This window comes from Nothobranchius furzeri, chromosome 14 (genome assembly GCF_043380555.1).
Source record: "Nothobranchius furzeri strain GRZ-AD chromosome 14, NfurGRZ-RIMD1, whole genome shotgun sequence".
Lineage (NCBI taxonomy): Eukaryota > Metazoa > Chordata > Actinopteri > Cyprinodontiformes > Nothobranchiidae > Nothobranchius > Nothobranchius furzeri.
The window spans coordinates 43015719-43041503 of NC_091754.1; the positions used below are offsets into that span (position 1 = coordinate 43015719).

Sequence of the window (25785 nt, forward strand, 5' to 3'; positions counted from 1 at the left end):
GAGGAACTCAAATTTTGTATCAGCCAACCACTGACCCGCTATATAAAAGTCATTGGTTGGCTTTGAATGATTGGCAACATGCATGGTCCAAAAAGTGTTATTTGTACAACTTGTGACTTTTACTGATAGGTAAATCTGATTGTCAAACAGAATTACCTCACCCTAAATGTTTGCAGGAATTCCTTTCTGCCTCGCGGGAGGCCCGGGTTCGATTCCCGGCCAATGCAACCTCTGTTGGATAGGATTCCAAGGCCTGTCCAATGCATCCATCAAAGTTAGTAGTCATCTATAATCCAAGTCTCTCATGTGACAGGCAGTGATGCGCTCACCAATACGAACAATGACCTCTTACTCTTCATGTGCCTATTCTTCAATGGGCCTTTTGAAACATCTATGCCAACAGATGGCATTGCATGATGTGCAACAATTGTCGTCAGACAGCATTTATTGGTTACCCTTGGAGCTGTGGCAATGAGTAAAGATGGTTTGAACATCCTAAAGGTTTCCACCACAGAAATGCTGAGAAAAACGACACATTAGGAAGAAACCCTGTGTTCCAATGGCTGTCCTAAATGACAGCTAAAAACATATCAAATGATCAATCACTGCAGTTCAACGAATAAGTGTAAATGAAGACACGGTGGTGCAGTTGATGTGGAAAGCAAGCAAAAAAATGTTGATTTATGCATTCAGGTTCAACTTACAAAACGACTTACAGTTAAATTGAGTTCCAACAAGATGCCGTATCAAAATCCAAAAAGCTTCCATTACAAACATGTAGAGACCTCAGTGACAATGAGAAAAACAAGTAGAAGTAACTATTCTGAAAAGAAAATGAAGGCTGCACATTTTACTGTGCCATGCATGATACGTGCAGGCCATAAAGGTTAGCGTGTCCTGGTTGGTAGGCCAGTGGTAGCATTCAACAGCTGCCACGCAAGAGACCTGGGGTTAAATAGCAGCAGTTGAAGTGATGGTCAAGTGCAAAATTGGCCATTTTGTTCAATGCATGAAGCTAAAGTTAACTGCGGTCTCCCCGTCGGGGAATCGAACCCCGGTCTCCCGCGTGACAGGCGGGGATACTGTCCACTATACTAACGAGGAACTCACATTCTGTATCAGCCAACCACTGACCCGCTGTATAAAAGTCATTGGCTGGCTTTGCATGATTGGCAACATGCATGGTCCAAAAAGTGTTATTTGTACAACTTGTGACTTTTACTGATAGGTAAATCTGATTGTCAAACAGAGTTACCTCACCCTAAATGTTTGCAGGAATTCCTTTCTGCCTGAGGGCTTCCTTTCTGCTTGAGGTACTTATTTACATTTAAATGTTTGCAGCAACTTCTTTATGCTTTAGGCACTTTTGTTCTATTATATGGAGGCCAAACCGGCCAGACCGGGAGTCTCTTATGCAGGAACACCGTCTTGCCCTGGCCAAGAGACTCGTTGATCTATTATCTGAAGAATCCCTTTTGTCTTCTGTGGACTCCTGAGGCCAAGGGGGTTTTTGAGGAATTTATGGGTGTGTGTGTGTGTTCTTGCAAATAAATTCACTCCAGAGTTTCGAGTCGGGGTGAGAGGAAACTGGTTTTCGACTGGTGTGGATTGATTCTTCTCACCCTTTGCAAAGTATCTCACACTTTGCAAAGTATGTGTTCCTTGTCTGTTTAAGGTTGTTTACAATGTACCAAATTATCAATCTAATCCCTCTGTGTGTGCTCTGAGTTTTCTTTGAGGTAATACAGGACAAATAAAAATTACCCAACGTTTTTGGTGCTGAAACCCGGGAGAGCAGATCCCTTCAGTGGGAGTTCGCCTTCGGAGAGCCGCGTGGCGCCACTTCCTCATCAAAGTCCGGGGGGCTGAGAATTGCCCCATCGGCCGGCTGTTTATCTCCGCAGACGAACTTCCATTAACAGGCTCTCGCGCACGGACTCAGGGCGAGTCTGCCACTCAGGGAGAGAGTGAGTACCTAAATTAAATTGCACCCTTTAATTTTTTAATAACCAGTTGACAGTGTGGTTTTACGCTGGTGGTGATTTTTTCCATCCACGCACGAAAGACGTTTCGGGCCCCGGTTAAGGGCTGGACTGATAGCCGCCGGACCTTGTCCTGGACTCCCATGCATGGTCCAAAAAGTGTTATTTGTACAACTTGTGACGTTTACAATAGGTAAACCTTCTTTGAAGGTCCTCATGGTTGTCACCACAGAAATGCTGAGCAAATTAACAGGCAGAAAATGTAGCAATCGTGAAACCCAAAGGCTAGAAGTCCAGTACCGAAAAGAAAAAAAAAAGCCTGCTCATGTTACCGTCCTGTGCACCAAGAATACTGGCGTTGCTAATGCGCTTGTGTGCATTGGTGGTCCAGTGGTAGGATTCTCGCCTGCCACGCGGGAGGCCCGGGTTCGATTCCCGGCCAATGCAACCTCTGTTGGATAGGATTCCAAAGCCTGTCCAATGCATCCATCAAAGTTTTTAGTAATCTATAATCCAAGTCTCTCATGTGATAGGCAGTGATGCGCTCACCAGTACGAACAATGACCTCTTACTCTTCATGTGCCTATTCTTCAATGGGCCTTTTGAAACATCTATGCCAACAGATGGCATTGCATGATGTGCAACAATTGTCGCCAGACAGCATTTATTGGTTACGCTTGGAGCTGTGGCAATGAGTAAAGATGGTTTGAACATCCTAAAGGTTTCCACCACAGAAATGCTGAGAAAAACGACACATTAGGAAGAAACCCTGTGTTCCAATGGCTGTCCTAAATGACAGCTAAAAACATATCAAATGATCAATCACTGCAGTTCAACGAATAAGTGTATATGAAGACACGGTGGTGCAGTTGATGTGGAAAGCAAGCTAAAAAATGTTGATTTATGCATTCAGGTTCAACTTACAAAACGACTTACAGTTGAATTGAGTTCCAACAAGATGCCGTATCAAAATCCAAAAAGCTTCCATTACAAACATGTAGAGACCTCAGTGACAATGAGAAAAACAAGTAGAAGTAACTATTCTGAAAAGAAAATGAAGGCTGCACATTTTACTGTGCCATGCATGATACGTGCAGGCCATAAAGGTTAGCGTGTCCTGGTTGGTAGGCCAGTGGTAGCATTCAACAGCTGCCACGCAAGAGACCTGGGGTTAAATAGCAGCAGTTGAAGTGATGGTCAAGTGCAAAATTGGCCATTTTGTTCAATGCATGAAGCTAAAGTTAACTGCGGTCTCCCCGTCGGGGAATCGAACCCCGGTCTCCCGCGTGACAGGCGGGGATACTGTCCACTATACTAACGAGGAACTCACATTCTGTATCAGCCAACCACTGACCCGCTATATAAAAGTCATTGGTTGGCTTTGAATGATTGGCAACATGCATGGTCCAAAAAGTGTTATTTGTACAACTTGTGACTTTTACTGATAGGTAAATCTGATTGTCAAACAGAATTACCTCACCCTAAATGTTTGCAGGAATTCCTTTCTGCCTCGCGGGAGGCCCGGGTTCGATTCCCGGCCAATGCAACCTCTGTTGGATAGGATTCCAAGGCCTGTCCAATGCATCCATCAAAGTTAGTAGTCATCTATAATCCAAGTCTCTCATGTGACAGGCAGTGATGCGCTCACCAATACGAACAATGACCTCTTACTCTTCATGTGCCTATTCTTCAATGGGCCTTTTGAAACATCTATGCCAACAGATGGCATTGCATGATGTGCAACAATTGTCGTCAGACAGCATTTATTGGTTACCCTTGGAGCTGTGGCAATGAGTAAAGATGGTTTGAACATCCTAAAGGTTTCCACCACAGAAATGCTGAGAAAAACGACACATTAGGAAGAAACCCTGTGTTCCAATGGCTGTCCTAAATGACAGCTAAAAACATATCAAATGATCAATCACTGCAGTTCAACGAATAAGTGTAAATGAAGACACGGTGGTGCAGTTGATGTGGAAAGCAAGCAAAAAAATGTTGATTTATGCATTCAGGTTCAACTTACAAAACGACTTACAGTTAAATTGAGTTCCAACAAGATGCCGTATCAAAATCCAAAAAGCTTCCATTACAAACATGTAGAGACCTCAGTGACAATGAGAAAAACAAGTAGAAGTAACTATTCTGAAAAGAAAATGAAGGCTGCACATTTTACTGTGCCATGCATGATACGTGCAGGCCATAAAGGTTAGCGTGTCCTGGTTGGTAGGCCAGTGGTAGCATTCAACAGCTGCCACGCAAGAGACCTGGGGTTAAATAGCAGCAGTTGAAGTGATGGTCAAGTGCAAAATTGGCCATTTTGTTCAATGCATGAAGCTAAAGTTAACTGCGGTCTCCCCATCGGGGAATCGAACCCCGGTCTCCCGCGTGACAGGCGGGGATACTGTCCACTATACTAACGAGGAACTCACATTCTGTATCAGCCAACCACTGACCCGCTATATAAAAGTCATTGGTTGGCTTTGAATGATTGGCAACATGCATGGTCCAAAAAGTGTTATTTGTACAACTTGTGACTTTTACTGATAGGTACATCTGATTGTCAAACAGAGTTACCTCACCCTAAATGTTTGCAGGAATTCCTTTCTGCCTGAGGGCTTCCTTTCTGCTTGAGGTACTTATTTACATTTAAATGTTTGCAGCAACTTCTTTATGCTTTAGGCACTTTTGTTCTATTATATGGAGGCCAAACCGGCCAGACCGGGAGTCTCTTATGCAGGAACACCGTCTTGCCCTGGCCAAGAGACTCGTTGATCTATTATCTGAAGAATCCCTTTTGTCTTCTGTGGACTCCTGAGGCCAAGGGGTTTTTTGAGGAATTTATGGGTGTGTGTGTTCTTGCAAATAAATTCACTCCAGAGTTTCGACTCGGGGTGAGAGGAAACTGGTTTTCGACTGGTGTGGATTGATTCTTCTCACCCTTTGCAAAGTATCTCACACTTTGCAAAGTATGTGTTCCTTGTCTGTTTAAGGTTGTTTACAATGTACCAAATTATCAATCTAATCCCTCTGCGTGTGCTCTGAGTATTCTTTGAGGTAATACAGGACAAATAAAAATTACCCAACGTTTTTGGTGCTGAAACCCGGGAGAGCAGATCCCTTCAGTGGGAGTTCGCCTTCGGAGAGCCGCGTGGCGCCACTTCCTCATCAAAGTCCGGGGGGCTGAGAATTGCCCCATCGGCCGGCTGTTTATCTCCGCAGACGAACTTCCATTAACAGGCTCTCGCGCACGGACTCAGGGCGAGTCTGCCACTCAGGGAGAGAGTGAGTACCTAAATTAAATTGCACCCTTTAATTTTTTAATAACCAGTTGACAGTGTGGTTTTACGCTGGTGGTGATTTTGCCATCCACGCACGAAAGACGTTTCGGGCCCCGGTTAAGGGCTGGACTGATAGCCGCCGGACCTTGTCCTGGACTCCCATGCATGGTCCAAAAAGTGTTATTTGTACAACTTGTGACGTTTACAATAGGTAAACCTTCTTTGAAGGTCCTCATGGTTGTCACCACAGAAATGCTGAGCAAATTAACAGGCAGAAAATGTAGCAATCGTGAAACCCAAAGGCTAGAAGTCCAGTACCGAAAAGAAAAAAAAAAAGCCTGCTCATGTTACCGTCCTGTGCACCAAGAATACTGGCGTTACTAATGCGCTTGTGTGCATTGGTGGTCCAGTGGTAGGATTCTCGCCTGCCACGCGGGAGGCCCGGGTTCGATTCCTGGCCAATGCAACCTCTGTTGGATAGAATTCCAAGGCCTGTCCAATGCATCCATCAAAAGTAGTAGTAATCTATAATCAAAGTCTCTCATGTGACAGGCAGTGATGCGCTCACCAATACGAACAATGACCTCTTACTCTTCATGTGCCTATTCTTCAATTGGCCTTTTGAAACATCTATGCCAACAGATGGCATTGCATGATGTACAACAATTGTCGTCAGACAGCATTTATTGGTTACCCTTGGAGCTGTGGCAATGAGTAAAGATGGTTTGAACATCCTAATGGTTTCCACCACAGAAATGCTGAGAAAAACGACACATTAGGAAGAAACCCTGTGTTCCAATGGCTGTCCTAAATGACAGCTAAAAACATATCAAATGATCAATCACTGCAGTTCAACGAATAAGTGTATATGAAGACACGGTGGTGCAGTTGATGTGGAAAGCAAGCTAAAAAATGTTGATTTATGCATTCAGGTTCAACTTACAAAACGACTTACAGTTGAATTGAGTTCCAACAAGATGCCGTATCAAAATCCAAAAAGCTTCCATTACAAACATGTAGAGACCTCAGTGACAATGAGAAAAACAAGTAGAAGTAACTATTCTGAAAAGAAAATGAAGGCTGCACATTTTACTGTGCCATGCATGATACGTGCAGGCCATAAAGGTTAGCGTGTCCTGGTTGGTAGGCCAGTGGTAGCATTCAACAGCTGCCACGCAAGAGACCTGGGGTTAAATAGCAGCAGTTGAAGTGATGGTCAAGTGCAAAATTGGCCATTTTGTTCAATGCATGAAGCTAAAGTTAACTGCGGTCTCCCCTTCGGGGAATCGAACCCCGGTCTCCCGCGTGACAGGCGGGGATACTGTCCACTATACTAACGAGGAACTCAAATTTTGTATCAGCCAACCACTGACCCGCTATATAAAAGTCATTGGTTGGCTTTGAATGATTGGCAACATGCATGGTCCAAAAAGTGTTATTTGTACAACTTGTGACTTTTACTGATAGGTAAATCTGATTGTCAAACAGAATTACCTCACCCTAAATGTTTGCAGGAATTCCTTTCTGCCTCGCGGGAGGCCCGGGTTCGATTCCCGGCCAATGCAACCTCTGTTGGATAGGATTCCAAGGCCTGTCCAATGCATCCATCAAAGTTAGTAGTCATCTATAATCCAAGTCTCTCATGTGACAGGCAGTGATGCGCTCACCAATACGAACAATGACCTCTTACTCTTCATGTGCCTATTCTTCAATGGGCCTTTTGAAACATCTATGCCAACAGATGGCATTGCATGATGTGCAACAATTGTCGTCAGACAGCATTTATTGGTTACCCTTGGAGCTGTGGCAATGAGTAAAGATGGTTTGAACATCCTAAAGGTTTCCACCACAGAAATGCTGAGAAAAACGACACATTAGGAAGAAACCCTGTGTTCCAATGGCTGTCCTAAATGACAGCTAAAAACATATCAAATGATCAATCACTGCAGTTCAACGAATAAGTGTAAATGAAGACACGGTGGTGCAGTTGATGTGGAAAGCAAGCAAAAAAATGTTGATTTATGCATTCAGGTTCAACTTACAAAACGACTTACAGTTAAATTGAGTTCCAACAAGATGCCGTATCAAAATCCAAAAAGCTTCCATTACAAACATGTAGAGACCTCAGTGACAATGAGAAAAACAAGTAGAAGTAACTATTCTGAAAAGAAAATGAAGGCTGCACATTTTACTGTGCCATGCATGATACGTGCAGGCCATAAAGGTTAGCGTGTCCTGGTTGGTAGGCCAGTGGTAGCATTCAACAGCTGCCACGCAAGAGACCTGGGGTTAAATAGCAGCAGTTGAAGTGATGGTCAAGTGCAAAATTGGCCATTTTGTTCAATGCATGAAGCTAAAGTTAACTGCGGTCTCCCCGTCGGGGAATCGAACCCCGGTCTCCCGCGTGACAGGCGGGGATACTGTCCACTATACTAACGAGGAACTCACATTCTGTATCAGCCAACCACTGACCCGCTGTATAAAAGTCATTGGCTGGCTTTGCATGATTGGCAACATGCATGGTCCAAAAAGTGTTATTTGTACAACTTGTGACTTTTACTGATAGGTAAATCTGATTGTCAAACAGAGTTACCTCACCCTAAATGTTTGCAGGAATTCCTTTCTGCCTGAGGGCTTCCTTTCTGCTTGAGGTACTTATTTACATTTAAATGTTTGCAGCAACTTCTTTATGCTTTAGGCACTTTTGTTCTATTATATGGAGGCCAAACCGGCCAGACCGGGAGTCTCTTATGCAGGAACACCGTCTTGCCCTGGCCAAGAGACTCGTTGATCTATTATCTGAAGAATCCCTTTTGTCTTCTGTGGACTCCTGAGGCCAAGGGGGTTTTTGAGGAATTTATGGGTGTGTGTGTGTGTTCTTGCAAATAAATTCACTCCAGAGTTTCGAGTCGGGGTGAGAGGAAACTGGTTTTCGACTGGTGTGGATTGATTCTTCTCACCCTTTGCAAAGTATCTCACACTTTGCAAAGTATGTGTTCCTTGTCTGTTTAAGGTTGTTTACAATGTACCAAATTATCAATCTAATCCCTCTGTGTGTGCTCTGAGTTTTCTTTGAGGTAATACAGGACAAATAAAAATTACCCAACGTTTTTGGTGCTGAAACCCGGGAGAGCAGATCCCTTCAGTGGGAGTTCGCCTTCGGAGAGCCGCGTGGCGCCACTTCCTCATCAAAGTCCGGGGGGCTGAGAATTGCCCCATCGGCCGGCTGTTTATCTCCGCAGACGAACTTCCATTAACAGGCTCTCGCGCACGGACTCAGGGCGAGTCTGCCACTCAGGGAGAGAGTGAGTACCTAAATTAAATTGCACCCTTTAATTTTTTAATAACCAGTTGACAGTGTGGTTTTACGCTGGTGGTGATTTTTTCCATCCACGCACGAAAGACGTTTCGGGCCCCGGTTAAGGGCTGGACTGATAGCCGCCGGACCTTGTCCTGGACTCCCATGCATGGTCCAAAAAGTGTTATTTGTACAACTTGTGACGTTTACAATAGGTAAACCTTCTTTGAAGGTCCTCATGGTTGTCACCACAGAAATGCTGAGCAAATTAACAGGCAGAAAATGTAGCAATCGTGAAACCCAAAGGCTAGAAGTCCAGTACCGAAAAGAAAAAAAAAAGCCTGCTCATGTTACCGTCCTGTGCACCAAGAATACTGGCGTTGCTAATGCGCTTGTGTGCATTGGTGGTCCAGTGGTAGGATTCTCGCCTGCCACGCGGGAGGCCCGGGTTCGATTCCCGGCCAATGCAACCTCTGTTGGATAGGATTCCAAAGCCTGTCCAATGCATCCATCAAAGTTTTTAGTAATCTATAATCCAAGTCTCTCATGTGATAGGCAGTGATGCGCTCACCAGTACGAACAATGACCTCTTACTCTTCATGTGCCTATTCTTCAATGGGCCTTTTGAAACATCTATGCCAACAGATGGCATTGCATGATGTGCAACAATTGTCGCCAGACAGCATTTATTGGTTACGCTTGGAGCTGTGGCAATGAGTAAAGATGGTTTGAACATCCTAAAGGTTTCCACCACAGAAATGCTGAGAAAAACGACACATTAGGAAGAAACCCTGTGTTCCAATGGCTGTCCTAAATGACAGCTAAAAACATATCAAATGATCAATCACTGCAGTTCAACGAATAAGTGTATATGAAGACACGGTGGTGCAGTTGATGTGGAAAGCAAGCTAAAAAATGTTGATTTATGCATTCAGGTTCAACTTACAAAACGACTTACAGTTGAATTGAGTTCCAACAAGATGCCGTATCAAAATCCAAAAAGCTTCCATTACAAACATGTAGAGACCTCAGTGACAATGACAAAAACAAGTAGAAGTAACTATTCTGAAAAGAAAATGAAGGCTGCACATTTTACTGTGCCATGCATGATACGTGCAGGCCATAAAGGTTAGCGTGTCCTGGTTGGTAGGCCAGTGGTAGCATTCAACAGCTGCCACGCAAGAGACCTGGGGTTAAATAGCAGCAGTTGAAGTGATGGTCAAGTGCAAAATTGGCCATTTTGTTCAATGCATGAAGCTAAAGTTAACTGCGGTCTCCCCGTCGGGGAATCGAACCCCGGTCTCCCGCGTGACAGGCGGGGATACTGTCCACTATACTAACGAGGAACTCACATTCTGTATCAGCCAACCACTGACCCGCTATATAAAAGTCATTGGTTGGCTTTGAATGATTGGCAACATGCATGGTCCAAAAAGTGTTATTTGTACAACTTGTGACTTTTACTGATAGGTAAATCTGATTGTCAAACAGAATTACCTCACCCTAAATGTTTGCAGGAATTCCTTTCTGCCTCGCGGGAGGCCCGGGTTCGATTCCCGGCCAATGCAACCTCTGTTGGATAGGATTCCAAGGCCTGTCCAATGCATCCATCAAAGTTAGTAGTCATCTATAATCCAAGTCTCTCATGTGACAGGCAGTGATGCGCTCACCAATACGAACAATGACCTCTTACTCTTCATGTGCCTATTCTTCAATGGGCCTTTTGAAACATCTATGCCAACAGATGGCATTGCATGATGTGCAACAATTGTCGTCAGACAGCATTTATTGGTTACCCTTGGAGCTGTGGCAATGAGTAAAGATGGTTTGAACATCCTAAAGGTTTCCACCACAGAAATGCTGAGAAAAACGACACATTAGGAAGAAACCCTGTGTTCCAATGGCTGTCCTAAATGACAGCTAAAAACATATCAAATGATCAATCACTGCAGTTCAACGAATAAGTGTAAATGAAGACACGGTGGTGCAGTTGATGTGGAAAGCAAGCAAAAAAATGTTGATTTATGCATTCAGGTTCAACTTACAAAACGACTTACAGTTAAATTGAGTTCCAACAAGATGCCGTATCAAAATCCAAAAAGCTTCCATTACAAACATGTAGAGACCTCAGTGACAATGAGAAAAACAAGTAGAAGTAACTATTCTGAAAAGAAAATGAAGGCTGCACATTTTACTGTGCCATGCATGATACGTGCAGGCCATAAAGGTTAGCGTGTCCTGGTTGGTAGGCCAGTGGTAGCATTCAACAGCTGCCACGCAAGAGACCTGGGGTTAAATAGCAGCAGTTGAAGTGATGGTCAAGTGCAAAATTGGCCATTTTGTTCAATGCATGAAGCTAAAGTTAACTGCGGTCTCCCCATCGGGGAATCGAACCCCGGTCTCCCGCGTGACAGGCGGGGATACTGTCCACTATACTAACGAGGAACTCACATTCTGTATCAGCCAACCACTGACCCGCTATATAAAAGTCATTGGTTGGCTTTGAATGATTGGCAACATGCATGGTCCAAAAAGTGTTATTTGTACAACTTGTGACTTTTACTGATAGGTACATCTGATTGTCAAACAGAGTTACCTCACCCTAAATGTTTGCAGGAATTCCTTTCTGCCTGAGGGCTTCCTTTCTGCTTGAGGTACTTATTTACATTTAAATGTTTGCAGCAACTTCTTTATGCTTTAGGCACTTTTGTTCTATTATATGGAGGCCAAACCGGCCAGACCGGGAGTCTCTTATGCAGGAACACCGTCTTGCCCTGGCCAAGAGACTCGTTGATCTATTATCTGAAGAATCCCTTTTGTCTTCTGTGGACTCCTGAGGCCAAGGGGTTTTTTGAGGAATTTATGGGTGTGTGTGTTCTTGCAAATAAATTCACTCCAGAGTTTCGACTCGGGGTGAGAGGAAACTGGTTTTCGACTGGTGTGGATTGATTCTTCTCACCCTTTGCAAAGTATCTCACACTTTGCAAAGTATGTGTTCCTTGTCTGTTTAAGGTTGTTTACAATGTACCAAATTATCAATCTAATCCCTCTGCGTGTGCTCTGAGTATTCTTTGAGGTAATACAGGACAAATAAAAATTACCCAACGTTTTTGGTGCTGAAACCCGGGAGAGCAGATCCCTTCAGTGGGAGTTCGCCTTCGGAGAGCCGCGTGGCGCCACTTCCTCATCAAAGTCCGGGGGGCTGAGAATTGCCCCATCGGCCGGCTGTTTATCTCCGCAGACGAACTTCCATTAACAGGCTCTCGCGCACGGACTCAGGGCGAGTCTGCCACTCAGGGAGAGAGTGAGTACCTAAATTAAATTGCACCCTTTAATTTTTTAATAACCAGTTGACAGTGTGGTTTTACGCTGGTGGTGATTTTGCCATCCACGCACGAAAGACGTTTCGGGCCCCGGTTAAGGGCTGGACTGATAGCCGCCGGACCTTGTCCTGGACTCCCATGCATGGTCCAAAAAGTGTTATTTGTACAACTTGTGACGTTTACAATAGGTAAACCTTCTTTGAAGGTCCTCATGGTTGTCACCACAGAAATGCTGAGCAAATTAACAGGCAGAAAATGTAGCAATCGTGAAACCCAAAGGCTAGAAGTCCAGTACCGAAAAGAAAAAAAAAAAGCCTGCTCATGTTACCGTCCTGTGCACCAAGAATACTGGCGTTACTAATGCGCTTGTGTGCATTGGTGGTCCAGTGGTAGGATTCTCGCCTGCCACGCGGGAGGCCCGGGTTCGATTCCTGGCCAATGCAACCTCTGTTGGATAGAATTCCAAGGCCTGTCCAATGCATCCATCAAAAGTAGTAGTAATCTATAATCAAAGTCTCTCATGTGACAGGCAGTGATGCGCTCACCAATACGAACAATGACCCCTTACTCTTCATGTGCCTATTCTTCAATTGGCCTTTTGAAACATCTATGCCAACAGATGGCATTGCATGATGTACAACAATTGTCGTCAGACAGCATTTATTGGTTACCCTTGGAGCTGTGGCAATGAGTAAAGATGGTTTGAACATCCTAATGGTTTCCACCACAGAAATGCTGAGAAAAACGACACATTAGGAAGAAACCCTGTGTTCCAATGGCTGTCCTAAATGACAGCTAAAAACATATCAAATGATCAATCACTGCAGTTCAACGAATAAGTGTATATGAAGACACGGTGGTGCAGTTGATGTGGAAAGCAAGCTAAAAAATGTTGATTTATGCATTCAGGTTCAACTTACAAAACGACTTACAGTTGAATTGAGTTCCAACAAGATGCCGTATCAAAATCCAAAAAGCTTCCATTACAAACATGTAGAGACCTCAGTGACAATGAGAAAAACAAGTAGAAGTAACTATTCTGAAAAGAAAATGAAGGCTGCACATTTTACTGTGCCATGCATGATACGTGCAGGCCATAAAGGTTAGCGTGTCCTGGTTGGTAGGCCAGTGGTAGCATTCAACAGCTGCCACGCAAGAGACCTGGGGTTAAATAGCAGCAGTTGAAGTGATGGTCAAGTGCAAAATTGGCCATTTTGTTCAATGCATGAAGCTAAAGTTAACTGCGGTCTCCCCTTCGGGGAATCGAACCCCGGTCTCCCGCGTGACAGGCGGGGATACTGTCCACTATACTAACGAGGAACTCAAATTTTGTATCAGCCAACCACTGACCCGCTATATAAAAGTCATTGGTTGGCTTTGAATGATTGGCAACATGCATGGTCCAAAAAGTGTTATTTGTACAACTTGTGACTTTTACTGATAGGTAAATCTGATTGTCAAACAGAATTACCTCACCCTAAATGTTTGCAGGAATTCCTTTCTGCCTCGCGGGAGGCCCGGGTTCGATTCCCGGCCAATGCAACCTCTGTTGGATAGGATTCCAAGGCCTGTCCAATGCATCCATCAAAGTTAGTAGTCATCTATAATCCAAGTCTCTCATGTGACAGGCAGTGATGCGCTCACCAATACGAACAATGACCTCTTACTCTTCATGTGCCTATTCTTCAATGGGCCTTTTGAAACATCTATGCCAACAGATGGCATTGCATGATGTGCAACAATTGTCGTCAGACAGCATTTATTGGTTACCCTTGGAGCTGTGGCAATGAGTAAAGATGGTTTGAACATCCTAAAGGTTTCCACCACAGAAATGCTGAGAAAAACGACACATTAGGAAGAAACCCTGTGTTCCAATGGCTGTCCTAAATGACAGCTAAAAACATATCAAATGATCAATCACTGCAGTTCAACGAATAAGTGTAAATGAAGACACGGTGGTGCAGTTGATGTGGAAAGCAAGCAAAAAAATGTTGATTTATGCATTCAGGTTCAACTTACAAAACGACTTACAGTTAAATTGAGTTCCAACAAGATGCCGTATCAAAATCCAAAAAGCTTCCATTACAAACATGTAGAGACCTCAGTGACAATGAGAAAAACAAGTAGAAGTAACTATTCTGAAAAGAAAATGAAGGCTGCACATTTTACTGTGCCATGCATGATACGTGCAGGCCATAAAGGTTAGCGTGTCCTGGTTGGTAGGCCAGTGGTAGCATTCAACAGCTGCCACGCAAGAGACCTGGGGTTAAATAGCAGCAGTTGAAGTGATGGTCAAGTGCAAAATTGGCCATTTTGTTCAATGCATGAAGCTAAAGTTAACTGCGGTCTCCCCGTCGGGGAATCGAACCCCGGTCTCCCGCGTGACAGGCGGGGATACTGTCCACTATACTAACGAGGAACTCACATTCTGTATCAGCCAACCACTGACCCGCTGTATAAAAGTCATTGGCTGGCTTTGCATGATTGGCAACATGCATGGTCCAAAAAGTGTTATTTGTACAACTTGTGACTTTTACTGATAGGTAAATCTGATTGTCAAACAGAGTTACCTCACCCTAAATGTTTGCAGGAATTCCTTTCTGCCTGAGGGCTTCCTTTCTGCTTGAGGTACTTATTTACATTTAAATGTTTGCAGCAACTTCTTTATGCTTTAGGCACTTTTGTTCTATTATATGGAGGCCAAACCGGCCAGACCGGGAGTCTCTTATGCAGGAACACCGTCTTGCCCTGGCCAAGAGACTCGTTGATCTATTATCTGAAGAATCCCTTTTGTCTTCTGTGGACTCCTGAGGCCAAGGGGGTTTTTGAGGAATTTATGGGTGTGTGTGTGTGTTCTTGCAAATAAATTCACTCCAGAGTTTCGAGTCGGGGTGAGAGGAAACTGGTTTTCGACTGGTGTGGATTGATTCTTCTCACCCTTTGCAAAGTATCTCACACTTTGCAAAGTATGTGTTCCTTGTCTGTTTAAGGTTGTTTACAATGTACCAAATTATCAATCTAATCCCTCTGTGTGTGCTCTGAGTTTTCTTTGAGGTAATACAGGACAAATAAAAATTACCCAACGTTTTTGGTGCTGAAACCCGGGAGAGCAGATCCCTTCAGTGGGAGTTCGCCTTCGGAGAGCCGCGTGGCGCCACTTCCTCATCAAAGTCCGGGGGGCTGAGAATTGCCCCATCGGCCGGCTGTTTATCTCCGCAGACGAACTTCCATTAACAGGCTCTCGCGCACGGACTCAGGGCGAGTCTGCCACTCAGGGAGAGAGTGAGTACCTAAATTAAATTGCACCCTTTAATTTTTTAATAACCAGTTGACAGTGTGGTTTTACGCTGGTGGTGATTTTTTCCATCCACGCACGAAAGACGTTTCGGGCCCCGGTTAAGGGCTGGACTGATAGCCGCCGGACCTTGTCCTGGACTCCCATGCATGGTCCAAAAAGTGTTATTTGTACAACTTGTGACGTTTACAATAGGTAAACCTTCTTTGAAGGTCCTCATGGTTGTCACCACAGAAATGCTGAGCAAATTAACAGGCAGAAAATGTAGCAATCGTGAAACCCAAAGGCTAGAAGTCCAGTACCGAAAAGAAAAAAAAAAGCCTGCTCATGTTACCGTCCTGTGCACCAAGAATACTGGCGTTGCTAATGCGCTTGTGTGCATTGGTGGTCCAGTGGTAGGATTCTCGCCTGCCACGCGGGAGGCCCGGGTTCGATTCCCGGCCAATGCAACCTCTGTTGGATAGGATTCCAAAGCCTGTCCAATGCATCCATCAAAGTTTTTAGTAATCTATAATCCAAGTCTCTCATGTGATAGGCAGTGATGCGCTCACCAGTACGAACAATGACCTCTTACTCTTCATGTGCCTATTCTTCAATGGGCCTTTTGAAACATCTATGCCAACAGATGGCATTGCATGATGTGCAACAATTGTCGCCAGACAGCATTTATTGGTTACGCTTGGAGCTGTGGCAATGAGTAAAGATGGTTTGAACATCCTAAAGGTTTCCACCACAGAAATGCTGAGAAAAACGACACATTAGGAAGAAACCCTGTGTTCCAATGGCTGTCCTAAATGACAGCTAAAAACATATCAAATGATCAATCACTGCAGTTCAACGAATAAGTGTATATGAAGACACGGTGGTGCAGTTGATGTGGAAAGCAAGCTAAAAAATGTTGATTTATGCATTCAGGTTCAACTTACAAAACGACTTACAGTTGAATTGAGTTCCAACAAGATGCCGTATCAAAATCCAAAAAGCTTCCATTACAAACATGTAGAGACCTCAGTGACAATGAGAAAAACAAGTAGAAGTAACTATTCTGAAAAGAAAATGAAGGCTGCACATTTTACTGTGCCATGCATGATACGTGCAGGCCATAAAGGTTAGCGTGTCCTGGTTGGTAGGCCAGTGGTAGCATTCAACAGCTGCCACGCAAGAGACCTGGGGTTAAATAGCAGCAGTTGAAGTGATGGTCAAGTGCAAAATTGGCCATTTTGTTCAATGCATGAAGCTAAAGTTAACTGCGGTCTCCCCGTCGGGGAATCGAACCCCGGTCTCCCGCGTGACAGGCGGGGATACTGTCCACTATACTAACGAGGAACTCACATTCTGTATCAGCCAACCACTGACCCGCTATATAAAAGTCATTGGTTGGCTTTGAATGATTGGCAACATGCATGGTCCAAAAAGTGTTATTTGTACAACTTGTGACTTTTACTGATAGGTAAATCTGATTGTCAAACAGAATTACCTCACCCTAAATGTTTGCAGGAATTCCTTTCTGCCTCGCGGGAGGCCCGGGTTCGATTCCCGGCCAATGCAACCTCTGTTGGATAGGATTCCAAGGCCTGTCCAATGCATCCATCAAAGTTAGTAGTCATCTATAATCCAAGTCTCTCATGTGACAGGCAGTGATGCGCTCACCAATACGAACAATGACCTCTTACTCTTCATGTGCCTATTCTTCAATGGGCCTTTTGAAACATCTATGCCAACAGATGGCATTGCATGATGTGCAACAATTGTCGTCAGACAGCATTTATTGGTTACCCTTGGAGCTGTGGCAATGAGTAAAGATGGTTTGAACATCCTAAAGGTTTCCACCACAGAAATGCTGAGAAAAACGACACATTAGGAAGAAACCCTGTGTTCCAATGGCTGTCCTAAATGACAGCTAAAAACATATCAAATGATCAATCACTGCAGTTCAACGAATAAGTGTAAATGAAGACACGGTGGTGCAGTTGATGTGGAAAGCAAGCAAAAAAATGTTGATTTATGCATTCAGGTTCAACTTACAAAACGACTTACAGTTAAATTGAGTTCCAACAAGATGCCGTATCAAAATCCAAAAAGCTTCCATTACAAACATGTAGAGACCTCAGTGACAATGAGAAAAACAAGTAGAAGTAACTATTCTGAAAAGAAAATGAAGGCTGCACATTTTACTGTGCCATGCATGATACGTGCAGGCCATAAAGGTTAGCGTGTCCTGGTTGGTAGGCCAGTGGTAGCATTCAACAGCTGCCACGCAAGAGACCTGGGGTTAAATAGCAGCAGTTGAAGTGATGGTCAAGTGCAAAATTGGCCATTTTGTTCAATGCATGAAGCTAAAGTTAACTGCGGTCTCCCCATCGGGGAATCGAACCCCGGTCTCCCGCGTGACAGGCGGGGATACTGTCCACTATACTAACGAGGAACTCACATTCTGTATCAGCCAACCACTGACCCGCTATATAAAAGTCATTGGTTGGCTTTGAATGATTGGCAACATGCATGGTCCAAAAAGTGTTATTTGTACAACTTGTGACTTTTACTGATAGGTACATCTGATTGTCAAACAGAGTTACCTCACCCTAAATGTTTGCAGGAATTCCTTTCTGCCTGAGGGCTTCCTTTCTGCTTGAGGTACTTATTTACATTTAAATGTTTGCAGCAACTTCTTTATGCTTTAGGCACTTTTGTTCTATTATATGGAGGCCAAACCGGCCAGACCGGGAGTCTCTTATGCAGGAACACCGTCTTGCCCTGGCCAAGAGACTCGTTGATCTATTATCTGAAGAATCCCTTTTGTCTTCTGTGGACTCCTGAGGCCAAGGGGTTTTTTGAGGAATTTATGGGTGTGTGTGTTCTTGCAAATAAATTCACTCCAGAGTTTCGACTCGGGGTGAGAGGAAACTGGTTTTCGACTGGTGTGGATTGATTCTTCTCACCCTTTGCAAAGTATCTCACACTTTGCAAAGTATGTGTTCCTTGTCTGTTTAAGGTTGTTTACAATGTACCAAATTATCAATCTAATCCCTCTGCGTGTGCTCTGAGTATTCTTTGAGGTAATACAGGACAAATAAAAATTACCCAACGTTTTTGGTGCTGAAACCCGGGAGAGCAGATCCCTTCAGTGGGAGTTCGCCTTCGGAGAGCCGCGTGGCGCCACTTCCTCATCAAAGTCCGGGGGGCTGAGAATTGCCCCATCGGCCGGCTGTTTATCTCCGCAGACGAACTTCCATTAACAGGCTCTCGCGCACGGACTCAGGGCGAGTCTGCCACTCAGGGAGAGAGTGAGTACCTAAATTAAATTGCACCCTTTAATTTTTTAATAACCAGTTGACAGTGTGGTTTTACGCTGGTGGTGATTTTGCCATCCACGCACGAAAGACGTTTCGGGCCCCGGTTAAGGGCTGGACTGATAGCCGCCGGACCTTGTCCTGGACTCCCATGCATGGTCCAAAAAGTGTTATTTGTACAACTTGTGACGTTTACAATAGGTAAACCTTCTTTGAAGGTCCTCATGGTTGTCACCACAGAAATGCTGAGCAAATTAACAGGCAGAAAATGTAGCAATCGTGAAACCCAAAGGCTAGAAGTCCAGTACCGAAAAGAAAAAAAAAAAGCCTGCTCATGTTACCGTCCTGTGCACCAAGAATACTGGCGTTACTAATGCGCTTGTGTGCATTGGTGGTCCAGTGGTAGGATTCTCGCCTGCCACGCGGGAGGCCCGGGTTCGATTCCTGGCCAATGCAACCTCTATTGGATAGAATTCCAAGGCCTGTCCAATGCATCCATCAAAAGTAGTAGTAATCTATAATCAAAGTCTCTCATGTGACAGGCAGTGATGCGCTCACCAATACGAACAATGACCTCTTACTCTTCATGTGCCTATTCTTCAATTGGCCTTTTGAAACATCTATGCCAACAGATGGCATTGCATGATGTACAACAATTGTCGTCAGACAGCATTTATTGGTTACCCTTGGAGCTGTGGCAATGAGTAAAGATGGTTTGAACATCCTAATGGTTTCCACCACAGAAATGCTGAGAAAAACGACACATTAGGAAGAAACCCTGTGTTCCAATGGCTGTCCTAAATGACAGCTAAAAACATATCAAATGATCAATCACTGCAGTTCAACGAATAAGTGTATATGAAGACACGGTGGTGCAGTTGATGTGGAAAGCAAGCTAAAAAATGTTGATTTATGCATTCAGGTTCAACTTACAAAACGACTTACAGTTGAATTGAGTTCCAACAAGATGCCGTATCAAAATCCAAAAAGCTTCCATTACAAACATGTAGAGACCTCAGTGACAATGAGAAAAACAAGTAGAAGTAACTATTCTGAAAAGAAAATGAAGGCTGCACATTTTACTGTGCCATGCATGATACGTGCAGGCCATAAAGGTTAGCGTGTCCTGGTTGGTAGGCCAGTGGTAGCATTCAACAGCTGCCACGCAAGAGACCTGGGGTTAAATAGCAGCAGTTGAAGTGATGGTCAAGTGCAAAATTGGCCATTTTGTTCAATGCATGAAGCTAAAGTTAACTGCGGTCTCCCCTTCGGGGAATCGAACCCCGGTCTCCCGCGTGACAGGCGGGGATACTGTCCACTATACTAACGAGGAACTCAAATTTTGTATCAGCCAACCACTGACCCGCTATATAAAAGTCATTGGTTGGCTTTGAATGATTGGCAACATGCATGGTCCAAAAAGTGTTATTTGTACAACTTGTGACTTTTACTGATAGGTAAATCTGATTGTCAAACAGAATTACCTCACCCTAAATGTTTGCAGGAATTCCTTTCTGCCTCGCGGGAGGCCCGGGTTCGATTCCCGGCCAATGCAACCTCTGTTGGATAGGATTCCAAGGCCTGTCCAATGCATCCATCAAAGTTAGTAGTCATCTATAATCCAAGTCTCTCATGTGACAGGCAGTGATGCGCTCACCAATACGAACAATGACCTCTTACTCTTCATGTGCCTATTCTTCAATGGGCCTTTTGAAACATCTATGCCAACAGATGGCATTGCATGATGTGCAACAATTGTCGTCAGACAGCATTTATTGGTTACCCTTGGAGCTGTGGCAATGAGTAAAGATGGTTTGAACATCCTAAAGGTTTCCACCACAGAAATGCTGAGAAAAACGACACATTAGGAAGAAACCCTGTGTTCCAATGGCTGTCCTAAATGACAGCTAAAAACATATCAAATGATCAATCACTGCAGTTCAACGAATAAGTGTAAATGAAGACACGGTGGTGCAGTTGATGTGGAAAGCAAGCAAAAAAATGTTGATTTATGCATTCAGGTTCAACTTACAAAACGACTTACAGTTAAATTGAGTTCCAACAAGATGCCGTATCAAAATCCAAAAAGCTTCCATTACAAACATGTAGAGACCTCAGTGACAATGAGAAAAACAAGTAGAAGTAACTATTCTGAAAAGAAAACGAAGGGTGCACATTTTACTGTGCCATGCATGATACGTGCAGGCCATAAAGGTTAGCGTGTCCTGGTTGGTAGGCCAGTGGTAGCATTCAACAGCTGCCACGCAAGAGACCTGGGGTTAAATAGCAGCAGTTGAAGTGATGGTCAAGTGCAAAATTGGCCATTTTGTTCAATGCATGAAGCTAAAGTTATCTGCGGTCTCCCCGTCGGGGAATCGAACCCCGGTCTCCCGCGTGACAGGCGGGGATACTGTCCACTATACTAACGAGGAACTCACATTCTGTATCAGCCAACCACTGACCCGCTGTATAAAAGTCATTGGCTGGCTTTGCATGATTGGCAAAATGCATGGTCCAAAAAGTGTTATTTGTACAACTTGTGACTTTTACTGATAGGTAAATCTGATTGTCAAACAGAGTTACCTCACCCTAAATGTTTGCAGGAATTCCTTTCTGCCTGAGGGCTTCCTTTCTGCTTGAGGTACTTATTTACATTTAAATGTTTGCAGCAACTTCTTTATGCTTTAGGCACTTTTGTTCTATTATATGGAGGCCAAACCGGCCAGACCGGGAGTCTCTTATGCAGGAACACCGTCTTGCCCTGGCCAAGAGACTCGTTGATCTATTATCTGAAGAATCCCTTTTGTCTTCTGTGGACTCCTGAGGCCAAGGGGGTTTTTGAGGAATTTATGGGTGTGTGTGTGTATTCTTGCAAATAAATTCACTCCAGAGTTTCGAGTCGGGGTGAGAGGAAACTGGTTTTCGACTGGTGTGGATTGATTCTTCTCACCCTTTGCAAAGTATCTCACACTTTGCAAAGTATGTGTTCCTTGTCTGTTTAAGGTTGTTTACAATGTACCAAATTATCAATCTAATCCCTCTGTGTGTGCTCTGAGTTTTCTTTGAGGTAATACAGGACAAATAAAAATTACCCAACGTTTTTGGTGCTGAAACCCGGGAGAGCAGATACCTTCAGTGGGAGTTCGCCTTCAGAGAGTTGCGTGGCGCCACTTCCTCATCAAAGTCCGGGGGGCTGAGAATTGCCCCATCGGCCGGCTGTTTATCTCCGCAGACGAACTTCCATTAACAGGCTCTCGCGCACGGACTCAGGGCGAGTCTGCCACTCAGGGAGAGAGTGAGTACCTAAATTAAATTGCACCCTTTAATTTTTTAATAACCAGTTGACAGTGTGGTTTTACGCTGGTGGTGATTTTGCCATCCACGCACGAAAGACGTTTCGGGCCCCGGTTAAGGGCTGGACTGATAGCCGCCGGACCTTGTCCTGGACTCCCATGCATGGTCCAAAAAGTGTTATTTGTACAACTTGTGACGTTTACAATGGGTAAACCTTCTTTGAAGGTCCTCATGGTTGTCACCACAGAAATGCTGAGCAAATTAACAGGCAGAAAATGTAGCAATCGTGAAACCCAAAGGCTAGAAGTCCAGTACCGAAAAGAAAAAAAAAAGCCTGCTCATGTTACCGTCCTGTGCACCAAGAATACTGGCATTGCTAATTCGCTTGTGTGCATTGGTGGTCCAGTGGTAGGATTCTCGCCTGCCACGCGGGAGGCCCGGGTTCGATTCCCGGCCAATGCAACCTCTGTTGGATAGGATTCCAAGGCCTGTCCAATGCATCCATAAAAAGTAGTAGTAATCTATAATCAAAGTCTCTCATGTGACAGGCAGTGATGCGCTCACCAATACGAACAATGACCTCTTACTCTTCATGTGCCTATTCTTCAATGGGCCTTTTGAAACATCTATGCCAACAGATGGCATTGCATGATGTACAACAATTGTCGTCAGACAGCATTTATTGGTTACCCTTGGAGCTGTGGCAATGAGTAAAGATGGTTTGAACATCCTAATGGTTTCCACCACAGAAATGCTGAGAAAAACGACACATTAGGAAGAAACCCTGTGTTCCAATGGCTGTCCTAAATGACAGCTAAAAACATATCAAATGATCAATCACTGCAGTTCAACGAATAAGTGTAAATGAAGACACGGTGGTGCAGTTGATGTGGAAAGCAAGCTAAAAAATGTTGATTTATGCATTCAGGTTCGACTTACAAAACGACTTACAGTTAAATTGAGTTCCAACAAGATGCCGTATCAAAATCCAAAAAGCTTCCATTACAAACATGTAGAGACCTCAGTGACAATGAGAAAAACAAGTAGAAGTAACTATTCTGAAAAGAAAATGAAGGCTGCACATTTTACTGTGCCATGCATGATACGTGCAGGCCATAAAGGTTAGCGTGTCCTGGTTGGTAGGCCAGTGGTAGCATTCAACAGCTGCCACGCAAGAGACCTGGGGTTAAATAGCAGCAGTTGAAGTGATGGTCAAGTGCAAAATTGGCTATTTTGTTCAATGCATGAAGCTAAAGTTTACTGCGGTCTCCCCGTCGGGGAATCGAACCCCGGTCTCCCGCGTGACAGGCGGGGATACTGTCCACTATACTAACGAGGAACTCACATTCTGTATCAGCCAACCACTGACCCGCTATATAAAAGTCATTGGTTGGCTTTGAATGATTGGCAACATGCATGGTCCAAAAAGTGTTATTTGTACAACTTGTGACTTTTACTGATAGGTAAATCTGATTGTCAAACAGAATTACCTCACCCTAAATGTTTGCAGGAATTCCTTTCTGCCTCGCGGGAGGCCCGGGTTCGATTCCCGGCCAATGCAACCTCTGTTGGATAGGATTCCAAAGCCTGTCCAATGCATCCATCAAAGTTAGTAGTCATCTATAATCCAAGTCTCTCATGTGACAGGCAGTGATGCGCTCACCAATACGAACAATGACCTCTTACTCTTCATGTGCCTATTCTTCAATGGGCCTTTTGAAACATCTATGCCAACAGATGGCATTGCATGATGTGCAACAATTGTCGTCAGACAGCATTTATTGGTTACCCTTGGAGCTGTGGCAATGAGTAAAGATGGTTTGAACATCCTAAAGGTTTCCACCACAGAAATGCTGAGAAAAACGACACATTAGGAAGAAACCCTGTGTTCCAATGGCTGTCCTAAATGACAGCTAAAAACATATCAAATGATCAATCACTGCAGTTCAACGAATAAGTGTAAATGAAGACACGGTGGTGCAGTTGATGTGGAAAGCAAGCAAAAAAATGTTGATTTATGCATTCAGGTTCAACTTACAAAACGACTTACAGTTAAATTGAGTTCCAACAAGATGCCGTATCAAAATCCAAAAAGCTTCCATTACAAACATGTAGAGACCTCAGTGACAATGAGAAAAACAAGTAGAAGTAACTATTCTGAAAAGAAAATGAAGGCTGCACATTTTACTGTGCCATGCATGATACGTGCAGGCCTTAAAGGTTAGCGTGTCCTGGTTGGTAGGCCAGTGGTAGCATTCAACAGCTGCCACGCAAGAGACCTGGGGTTAAATAGCAGCAGTTGAAGTGATGGTCAAGTGCAAAATTGGCCATTTTGTTCAATGCATGAAGCTAAAGTTAACTGCGGTCTCCCCGTCGGGGAATCGAACCCCGGTCTCCCGCGTGACAGGCGGGGATACTGTCCACTATACTAACGAGGAACTCACATTCTGTATCAGCCAACCACTGACCCGCTGTATAAAAGTCATTGGCTGGCTTTGCATGATTGGCAACATGCATGGTCCAAAAAGTGTTATTTGTACAACTTGTGACTTTTACTGATAGGTAAATCTGATTGTCAAACAGAGTTACCTCACCCTAAATGTTTGCAGGAATTCCTTTCTGCCTGAGGGCTTCCTTTCTGCTTGAGGTACTTATTTACATTTAAATGTTTGCAGCAACTTCTTTATGCTTTAGGCACTTTTGTTCTATTATATGGAGGCCAAACCGGCCAGACCGGGAGTCTCTTATGCAGGAACACCGTCTTGCCCTGGCCAAGAGACTCGTTGGTCTATTATCTGAAGAATCCCTTTTGTCTTCTGTGGACTCCTGAGGCCAAGGGGGTTTTTGAGGAATTTATGGGTGTGTGTGTGTGTTCTTGCAAATAAATTCACTCCAGAGTTTCGAGTCGGGGTGAGAGGAAACTGGTTTTCGACTGGTGTGGATTGATTCTTCTCACCCTTTGCAAAGTATCTCACACTTTGCAAAGTATGTGTTCCTTGTCTGTTTAAGGTTGTTTACAATGTACCAAATTATCAATCTAATCCCTCTGTGTGTGCTCTGAGTTTTCTTTGAGGTAATACAGGACAAATAAAAATTACCCAACGTTTTTGGTGCTGAAACCCGGGAGAGCAGATCCCTTCAGTGGGAGTTCGCCTTCGGAGAGCCGCGTGGCGCCACTTCCTCATCAAAGTCCGGGGGGCTGAGAATTGCCCCATCGGCCGGCTGTTTATCTCCGCAGACGAACTTCCATTAACAGGCTCTCGCGCACGGACTCAGGGCGAGTCTGCCACTCAGGGAGAGAGTGAGTACCTAAATTAAATTGCACCCTTTAATTTTTTAATAACCAGTTGACAGTGTGGTTTTACGCTGGTGGTGATTTTTTCCATCCACGCACGAAAGACGTTTCGGGCCCCGGTTAAGGGCTGGACTGATAGCCGCCGGACCTTGTCCTGGACTCCCATGCATGGTCCAAAAAGTGTTATTTGTACAACTTGTGACGTTTACAATAGGTAAACCTTCTTTGAAGGTCCTCATGGTTGTCACCACAGAAATGCTGAGCAAATTAACAGGCAGAAAATGTAGCAATCGTGAAACCCAAAGGCTAGAAGTCCAGTACCGAAAAGAAAAAAAAAAAGCCTGCTCATGTTACCGTCCTGTGCACCAAGAATACTGGCGTTGCTAATGCGCTTGTGTGCATTGGTGGTCCAGTGGTAGGATTCTCGCCTGCCACGCGGGAGGCCCGGGTTCGATTCCCGGCCAATGCAACCTCTGTTGGATAGGATTCCAAAGCCTGTCCAATGCATCCATCAAAGTTAGTAGTAATCTATAATCCAAGTCTCTCATGTGATAGGCAGTGATGCGCTCACCAGTACGAACAATGACCTCTTACTCTTCATGTGCCTATTCTTCAATGGGCCTTTTGAAACATCTATGCCAACAGATGGCATTGCATGATGTGCAACAATTGTCGCCAGACAGCATTTATTGGTTACGCTTGGAGCTGTGGCAATGAGTAAAGATGGTTT

General features: G+C 44.3%; 20 non-coding genes across 20 annotated transcripts; 8 read left to right on the forward strand and 12 right to left on the reverse strand.

Moving 5' to 3' along the window:
* Window positions 1–1032: 1032 nt before the first annotated feature.
* On the reverse strand, window positions 1033–1104 carry trnad-guc (transfer RNA aspartic acid (anticodon GUC)). The gene has a single exon. It is a non-coding gene; the product is annotated as a tRNA-Asp (tRNA).
* A 1254-nt stretch (window positions 1105–2358) lies between these two features.
* trnag-gcc (transfer RNA glycine (anticodon GCC)) lies at window positions 2359–2429 on the forward strand. The gene has a single exon. It is a non-coding gene; the product is annotated as a tRNA-Gly (tRNA).
* Window positions 2430–3234: 805 nt separating this feature from the next.
* Window positions 3235–3306, reverse strand: trnad-guc (transfer RNA aspartic acid (anticodon GUC)). The gene has a single exon. It is a non-coding gene; the product is annotated as a tRNA-Asp (tRNA).
* Window positions 3307–4333: 1027 nt separating this feature from the next.
* trnad-guc (transfer RNA aspartic acid (anticodon GUC)) lies at window positions 4334–4405 on the reverse strand. The gene has a single exon. It is a non-coding gene; the product is annotated as a tRNA-Asp (tRNA).
* Window positions 4406–5655: 1250 nt separating this feature from the next.
* Window positions 5656–5726, forward strand: trnag-gcc (transfer RNA glycine (anticodon GCC)). The gene has a single exon. It is a non-coding gene; the product is annotated as a tRNA-Gly (tRNA).
* Window positions 5727–7630: 1904 nt separating this feature from the next.
* On the reverse strand, window positions 7631–7702 carry trnad-guc (transfer RNA aspartic acid (anticodon GUC)). The gene has a single exon. It is a non-coding gene; the product is annotated as a tRNA-Asp (tRNA).
* A 1254-nt stretch (window positions 7703–8956) lies between these two features.
* On the forward strand, window positions 8957–9027 carry trnag-gcc (transfer RNA glycine (anticodon GCC)). Its single transcript has one exon. It is a non-coding gene; the product is annotated as a tRNA-Gly (tRNA).
* An 805-nt stretch (window positions 9028–9832) lies between these two features.
* Window positions 9833–9904, reverse strand: trnad-guc (transfer RNA aspartic acid (anticodon GUC)). The gene has a single exon. It is a non-coding gene; the product is annotated as a tRNA-Asp (tRNA).
* A 1027-nt stretch (window positions 9905–10931) lies between these two features.
* Window positions 10932–11003, reverse strand: trnad-guc (transfer RNA aspartic acid (anticodon GUC)). Its single transcript has one exon. It is a non-coding gene; the product is annotated as a tRNA-Asp (tRNA).
* A 1250-nt stretch (window positions 11004–12253) lies between these two features.
* On the forward strand, window positions 12254–12324 carry trnag-gcc (transfer RNA glycine (anticodon GCC)). The gene has a single exon. It is a non-coding gene; the product is annotated as a tRNA-Gly (tRNA).
* A 1904-nt stretch (window positions 12325–14228) lies between these two features.
* On the reverse strand, window positions 14229–14300 carry trnad-guc (transfer RNA aspartic acid (anticodon GUC)). The gene has a single exon. It is a non-coding gene; the product is annotated as a tRNA-Asp (tRNA).
* Window positions 14301–15554: 1254 nt separating this feature from the next.
* trnag-gcc (transfer RNA glycine (anticodon GCC)) lies at window positions 15555–15625 on the forward strand. The gene has a single exon. It is a non-coding gene; the product is annotated as a tRNA-Gly (tRNA).
* An 805-nt stretch (window positions 15626–16430) lies between these two features.
* trnad-guc (transfer RNA aspartic acid (anticodon GUC)) lies at window positions 16431–16502 on the reverse strand. The gene has a single exon. It is a non-coding gene; the product is annotated as a tRNA-Asp (tRNA).
* Window positions 16503–17529: 1027 nt separating this feature from the next.
* On the reverse strand, window positions 17530–17601 carry trnad-guc (transfer RNA aspartic acid (anticodon GUC)). The gene has a single exon. It is a non-coding gene; the product is annotated as a tRNA-Asp (tRNA).
* A 1250-nt stretch (window positions 17602–18851) lies between these two features.
* trnag-gcc (transfer RNA glycine (anticodon GCC)) lies at window positions 18852–18922 on the forward strand. Its single transcript has one exon. It is a non-coding gene; the product is annotated as a tRNA-Gly (tRNA).
* Window positions 18923–20826: 1904 nt separating this feature from the next.
* Window positions 20827–20898, reverse strand: trnad-guc (transfer RNA aspartic acid (anticodon GUC)). The gene has a single exon. It is a non-coding gene; the product is annotated as a tRNA-Asp (tRNA).
* A 1253-nt stretch (window positions 20899–22151) lies between these two features.
* On the forward strand, window positions 22152–22222 carry trnag-gcc (transfer RNA glycine (anticodon GCC)). Its single transcript has one exon. It is a non-coding gene; the product is annotated as a tRNA-Gly (tRNA).
* An 805-nt stretch (window positions 22223–23027) lies between these two features.
* On the reverse strand, window positions 23028–23099 carry trnad-guc (transfer RNA aspartic acid (anticodon GUC)). The gene has a single exon. It is a non-coding gene; the product is annotated as a tRNA-Asp (tRNA).
* Window positions 23100–24126: 1027 nt separating this feature from the next.
* Window positions 24127–24198, reverse strand: trnad-guc (transfer RNA aspartic acid (anticodon GUC)). The gene has a single exon. It is a non-coding gene; the product is annotated as a tRNA-Asp (tRNA).
* Window positions 24199–25453: 1255 nt separating this feature from the next.
* Window positions 25454–25524, forward strand: trnag-gcc (transfer RNA glycine (anticodon GCC)). Its single transcript has one exon. It is a non-coding gene; the product is annotated as a tRNA-Gly (tRNA).
* Window positions 25525–25785: the final 261 nt, after the last annotated feature.